This window comes from Sinocyclocheilus rhinocerous, unplaced genomic scaffold (genome assembly GCF_001515625.1).
Source record: "Sinocyclocheilus rhinocerous isolate Xijiao unplaced genomic scaffold, SAMN03320098_v1.1 scaffold480, whole genome shotgun sequence".
NCBI lineage: Eukaryota > Metazoa > Chordata > Actinopteri > Cypriniformes > Cyprinidae > Sinocyclocheilus > Sinocyclocheilus rhinocerous.
In genome coordinates this window covers 1,208,303-1,214,580 of record NW_015655401.1, presented here as the reverse complement: position 1 = coordinate 1,214,580, position 6,278 = coordinate 1,208,303, and the positions used below count along the sequence as shown (strand labels likewise).

Here is a 6,278-nt window from a genome sequence, read left to right as displayed (position 1 = left end):
GTAGAAAACTTAGTACAGTATTGGGTAAAGTAATTTTTTTTATATTACTATAGTTGTTATATTACCACAGGAACTAAATTACCACAACATATAAATTCAAGTGCTTTACTATAGTATGGTTCAAAAACATTATAATATTTACTATAAATTACTATAGTATTTTTTCATATAACCACAGTTTCAAAGACTTTATTGAGCAGTTCTTCAAATTAGCCAGTAAAAGCATGTGTCAGGAACAATAGCAGCAAATGTTATATTTCAACATTATGGATTCTGCTACATTTTTACAGACCCCATCCCCCTTTTTATTCTTAGTTATTTATTTTTTGTTTATAAGTATGATGAGATATGAGTACATGAAAAAAGATGCTCAGTTCTTTAAGCAAGTTGAATTATTCAGACCATTGAACAAATATTTTAGTACTTTATAGGTGGCATGACTCGTGCAGTTGATTTATCTTACAATGTGTCTTATAAGGTTTTTGTCAGACACAGAGACACAATAAAACGAAACAACAAAACAAAACAAAACAAGCCAAGGGACTGCAGATGAAAATTAGCCATTGGCTAAATCACAATGTATTAAATGGAACATTTATGTTTAATGTACATGAAAAAAGATGCTCAGTTCTTTAAGCAAGTTGAATTATTCAGACCATTGAACAAATATTTTAGTACTTTATAGGTGGCATGACTCGTGCAATTGATTTATCTTACAATGTGTCTTATAAGGTTTTTGTCAGACACAGAGACACAATAAAACGAAACAACAAAACAAAACAAAACAAAACAAGCCAAGCCAAGCCAAGCCAAGCCAAGCCAAGCCAAGGGACTGCAGATGAAAATTAGTCTTTGGCTAAATCACAATGTATTAAATGGAACATTTATGTTTAATATTGTACATGGTCCTTTTCCAAATAATAATAATAATAATAATAATATGGCAATTAATGCGTAAGTTAATTATTTTTAAATTAATGTATAAGCATTAAGGTGCAAGCAATTATCGACTGAATCGATCAGTCTCATACAGTTTTTTTTAATTTTCTTAAAATATTAAAATACAGTAGACAAACAACGGAAACATCAGGGTGTTTAACACTAATAATTTTTACCCAGAGGTCAAGTTCATTATTTATATTTGACATTTCATGTAACGGACCCCAAACTGCGCTCATCAGCTGTGCGTGGTAAACGTAGCGGCCCCTTTAAGAAAATTGGACCGAGGTATATTGAAAACGGGGGTGTACTGTTAATTTAGAACCGAAAAGTCATTGTACAAAGAGTGCACATATTGAATATTTGATTTGTTTATTATATATCTGTTATATTATTTTCTATACTGTGAAACTGAAGTTTCACAGAAGAAACTGAAACATCAACTAATACTATTAAGAGGAAATGATACAGTCTGTTTGACCGATCCCCCCTCTTTCGCACAACGGTCTATTCTGGATCTAAAGCTCATGATGCAGTGGGATTCAATAAGCTGGTAGGTTCTGCCAAACGCAAGGTTTTCAGCTCCAGTCGACAGCGAATGAGCACGGAAATATACCGCAGCATCCTCATTCATTTGAAGTGTTTACGCTCAGATCATAAAGGTAAGTTCTTTGTTGTAAATGTCATTTTATTTAACGCTGTATTTAGGACGCGTCAGTGTCTGTTTAGAGCTCATTACAGCCCATTCATTAACAGTCTAGCATCTCTCACCTATTGTTCAACTGCAGACATCCAAATTCCATGGACGTGAACACTGCCAATGACATGTTGCATGTGATTTTGCAATGCTGCGTTTATCTTCAGCTATTTTGATGTATAAGCAGCATATTTGAAGAGTCATTTGCTCAGTATAGCTGGTATTTGCATTATATTCTTCTCCGTAACTGCATTTTGCAGCAAAAGGTGGAAATGTTGCTGTTGTTTGGAAACCGCATGGATTACAGAGCAGACAGACAATAAATGCGTAACAGCAGGCTTCTTGTAATGTGTTGACTGTGCTATTGATTGTCTAGCAGGACCGTTACTAATGTAGTTCCAGCATGCCAAGCACATAGACTCACAAATGCCTTGTTCTTTCGACTCTGTCCAAATTATTTTCCCTTAAATTGTATACTGTGTTTAGATGTTGCTTATGTCTTTCTAAGCTTCTAATAGAGGTTTGAAGGGTATCAGACGAGCCAGAATGACAGCTTGCTTAAGTCATCCAGACATCCAAGATTTGACAGGGTGCCTGTCATTATGGCACTGCTGACCTGTTGTGTTTATAAACAGTACTTGTATAAAATACAGCTGCTCAAACCAGATTTAAAGGCTGTTTGATTTGAGTATGCTGTCTGTTTGGATTATGATAGCTGCTTTAGGGGATGGTCATACAAAGTTAGAGCTTGCATCTCAAATTTCTTGTTTCGAGCATTAGTCATTAGCCAAAATCTCACTATGTTAGGTCATTCAGTTTGAACAACCACAGACCAATGGCTGTTCTGAGCACAAGGAACTAACAGTCACTTTTAAATGCAATCTTTGTTGGTTCCCTCAATAAAAATGGTCAGTTTAAAATCAACTGGTAGGTCACAGGTTATGAATAGCAGGGAAACAATGTTAAATGCAAAAAAAACAACAACCCGCATCTAACCATATAATCGTGTATGATGCATCTATTTTTTAAGTGCATGTTATTGAGCATGTTTCATTTATATACACACACTAGGGCTGTGCGATATTGAAGAAAAATGCGATATGCGATAACTTATTAAATAATGCGATATTCGATATGCGATACGATAATGCTTAAAGTGCCACATGCTCAGATGAAACTGTTTTACTCAGCTGTTGCTGAGTCAGTTCTGTGAACTTCTATAACTATCTTGTGTCATATATACAGTATATATATGGTTATTTGTATGTATGTATGTACCAAGAGTTCCTGTAAAACCACAACAAATTCCTTGTGTTTGCGCACACTTAAGTGGTGAATAAAGCTAATTCTGATTCTGATTCTAATAAGAAAGCACCCCTACAACAACTTCTGAAAGTGAATGGTAGTTTAAGAACTGAATAATAAAAAGGAAAAATAAAACACTGCTTAGTATTTACTCTTTGAATTCAATATGCACTGATTCTTATTTAAGCTACAAAAGTTATTTAGGTAAGAGCAATGAGTGATTTTCTCTTTGTCTTTTGTTCATGGCCCCAAATATTGCAAGCTGTAGCGATATGCATATTGCGATATGTACATTTGCGATATTTCGATAATTTCGATATATTGCACAGCCCTAACACACACACACACACGATATAATTTTTTATCAAAATGTTATATTCCGATCGTCCGGTGAAACGACTTCTCTCCACTGATGTATGCTGGACTTCTCCAATCATTTAGTCCATTTTCTTACAATCAACTGCAAGCTTAATTCATATCTGCATTCAAATCAACAACCAATGAATGGAACCAAGTCTGCGCCTACATTTTTCGTTTTTCGATAATCTGTTTAACTCAGATGTCACAATACAAATTAAGAGATCATTACATCGCAACTTCAAAGCATTTTTGAATGTGTCCTTTCTTAAATAATGTATGTCCAGGTAAACTTTGAGGTATTTTGGCACAAATGTATGCCATTAATATGGACCTATCAAGTTCATGATAATATTAATACATGTCATGTTTGGTTTAAGGACATTTTTGTTACTTTTAGGCTATATACGCTAAACAATTTAGATTAGTGAGTTGGCTCGCCAAAAACTAGGTTTTGAATCAAAACAGCTGGTTTAGGTAATGTAAGATTAATTTTTGATTAACTTTATGCATTTAATTAGGCTGTTTGCCCATTTTGCATTTTGGTTACAAGCAACATTGCATCAAACTTACAGAAGTTGATAATAACACAACAGGAATGTAGTGCTCTGTCTTCTTCGGTGGTGTAAGAAGGGATGTGGAATGAAAAGAGCAGAGCTGGAACAGTGTCTTGGGATTGTAAAGCCATGATTAAATGAGGAATGTCGTAATGTAAGATTAATTTTTGATTAACTTTATGCATTTAATTAGGCTGTTTGCCCATTTTGCATTTTGGTTACAAGCAACATTGCATCAAACTTACAGAAGTTGATAATAACACAACAGGAATGTAGTGCTCTGTCTTCTTCGGTGGTGTAAGAAGGGATGTGGAATGAAAAGAGCAGAGCTGGAACAGTGTCTTGGGATTGTAAAGCCATGATTAAATGAGGAATGTCATGACTTCAGCAGAGGTGCGGAAATGAACTGCGTTTAGAGGTAACAGATGAAAATGCAGTTACCACTACTGGACTTCAGTCCACTTTGTCTTAAAAAGCATCAGCGGAGTGGTCTATGAATAGCTGACAGATTTTGACATCATATTGGCACCTTGCATTACATGGTCGAGCCAGCCGCGATTGGATCATAATTTAAGCGGATGATCCAGTGGGTCATTCAGGGTGAGTTTTGTTGTTGACATGTGGAAAGTCTTGAGCATTTTCCGTCGTCTCACGGTACGAGCAGTGAGTCACAGGATAAATCATGAAAGTAATTAAATCCAGTAGGTATATCAGCCTTTCAAACCCTTGCAAAATCTGAGGCTGAATTCAACCATGTTTTCTTTTAGATGGTGACTTTGCTCCCTTCATGCAGCCTAGTTCATTTGTGTCTATCATGCGTTTCCTTACATGCCTTATATATGTATTATGTTTTAAAATACTTGATCATGCCTTAGATTAATATGCAGAGACAACTATAACCATTTGATCACTTTTACAGAAAAAGTATGTCAAATCAGCCTTATGTCAAATCTGCTGAAACTCCTGTAAAGAGTAAAATCTTGAATACTCTGAGCTGCATCCATGAAGAAGACCCCTGATGTTAATCTAAAGAGCAGAAGATGGGAGGGAAGCGGACAGGACATACCCATGTGGTCATGTCTCAAAACATAATAATGAGTGTCTCAGATTGGACTTTATACATTTCATATCATGGAAGAACGTAATAACTAGAAAAGAAGGTGACTGAGTTATGGACATGGTAAAAACATTCAAACTCTCAGCTATAGGTACCACTAACATTTGATTATACATTGATATATACATTACATTTGGTTTTAGAAATATCTAATGATTAGGGCTGTCAGTTGTTTTTTGAAGTTGCATGATATACCAATTGATTAATTACAATAAATCAGTTGATTGTATACCTGTATATTATAATTTGCTTTAGGAAAAGTCCCAAAAATGAAGAGAATTCCACGATACTAAATAGATATTGCAAAGAGTCAATATATTGCTTGTTTTATTTCCATATCATTAAAAATAAGACGTCATTGGTCTGCATGCAACACTGATCAATTTTGCAAGCGAGTTGTCAGTCTATCAGAGGTAGAACAAAGTTGTTGTTTTTTTTGTGAATTTTGAGTAATTTCAAGCAAGTTTGTGTACAACTCATTTGTTCTTATATGCAGTAGTGGACAGTAACAAAGTATTTTTACTTTGTTGCTGTACTTTAGTGCATGAGTGTTTTTATTTTGAGAAGCTTTAACTTCACTAAAAAGTATAATATCGAACAACCAAGCGCTGTTGATGGTTCCCAGATCTAGTTTGAAATGGAGGTGATTGTGCTTTTGCTGTAGTCGGCCCTAAGCATAAAACTTGCATTTATTTATTTTATTTATTTATTTATTTATTACAGTTAATCGCACTAACATAAATGTGACCCTGGTTCAGAGTTTTGGTGTAAAAGCCATTGTTCTGTGAGATTTAATAATAATGATCAATGAATATCCATTTAACATGGCCAGTATTGACTGATTTCACAACAACATTGACTAGTTTGGATGCCCTCTGACCAAGTAGTTATTAGTGGTGATGATGATGAAACACTTTTGTGCCCAGGTTGTGTTATTGTGGTTTCATGTTGCCTTTATATTGTTTATTCTCCTGGGGCGGTTTAGGCCCATCTGTCTGATTCTTCACATCAATAGGAGCCGCAGCTGCATAGCCTGACCCCCAGCAGGCTTTTGTAATGTGGCGTGTGTTTGTGTCTGGGTACGTGCACGTGGGTATATACATAGGTGACATACTCCCTTTTGAGGCGACGAGCCTTTAAAGGGGTCATATGATGCTATTTTAAAGATCATTATTTTGTGTATTTGGTGTAACAGAATATGTTGACATGCTTTAATGTTCAAAAAACACATTATTTTTCAAATACTGTACATTATTGTAGGTCCTCTATGCCCTGCCTCTCTCAAACGCGTAGTTTTCTACAAAGC

General features: G+C 35.3%; 1 protein-coding gene across 3 annotated transcripts in view; it reads left to right on the top strand.

The window, feature by feature from the left end:
• Positions 1-1,456: 1,456 nt before the first annotated feature.
• LOC107718111 (protein FAM110B-like) overlaps positions 1,457-6,278 on the top strand; it is a 49,537-nt gene continuing 44,715 nt past the window's right edge. For all 3 annotated transcript variants that reach the window (XM_016525071.1, XM_016525068.1, XM_016525069.1), the window contains exon 1: positions 1,457-1,601. The gene's annotated coding sequence lies outside the window, so the exon portion shown is untranslated. The remainder of the gene's footprint in view (positions 1,602-6,278) is intronic.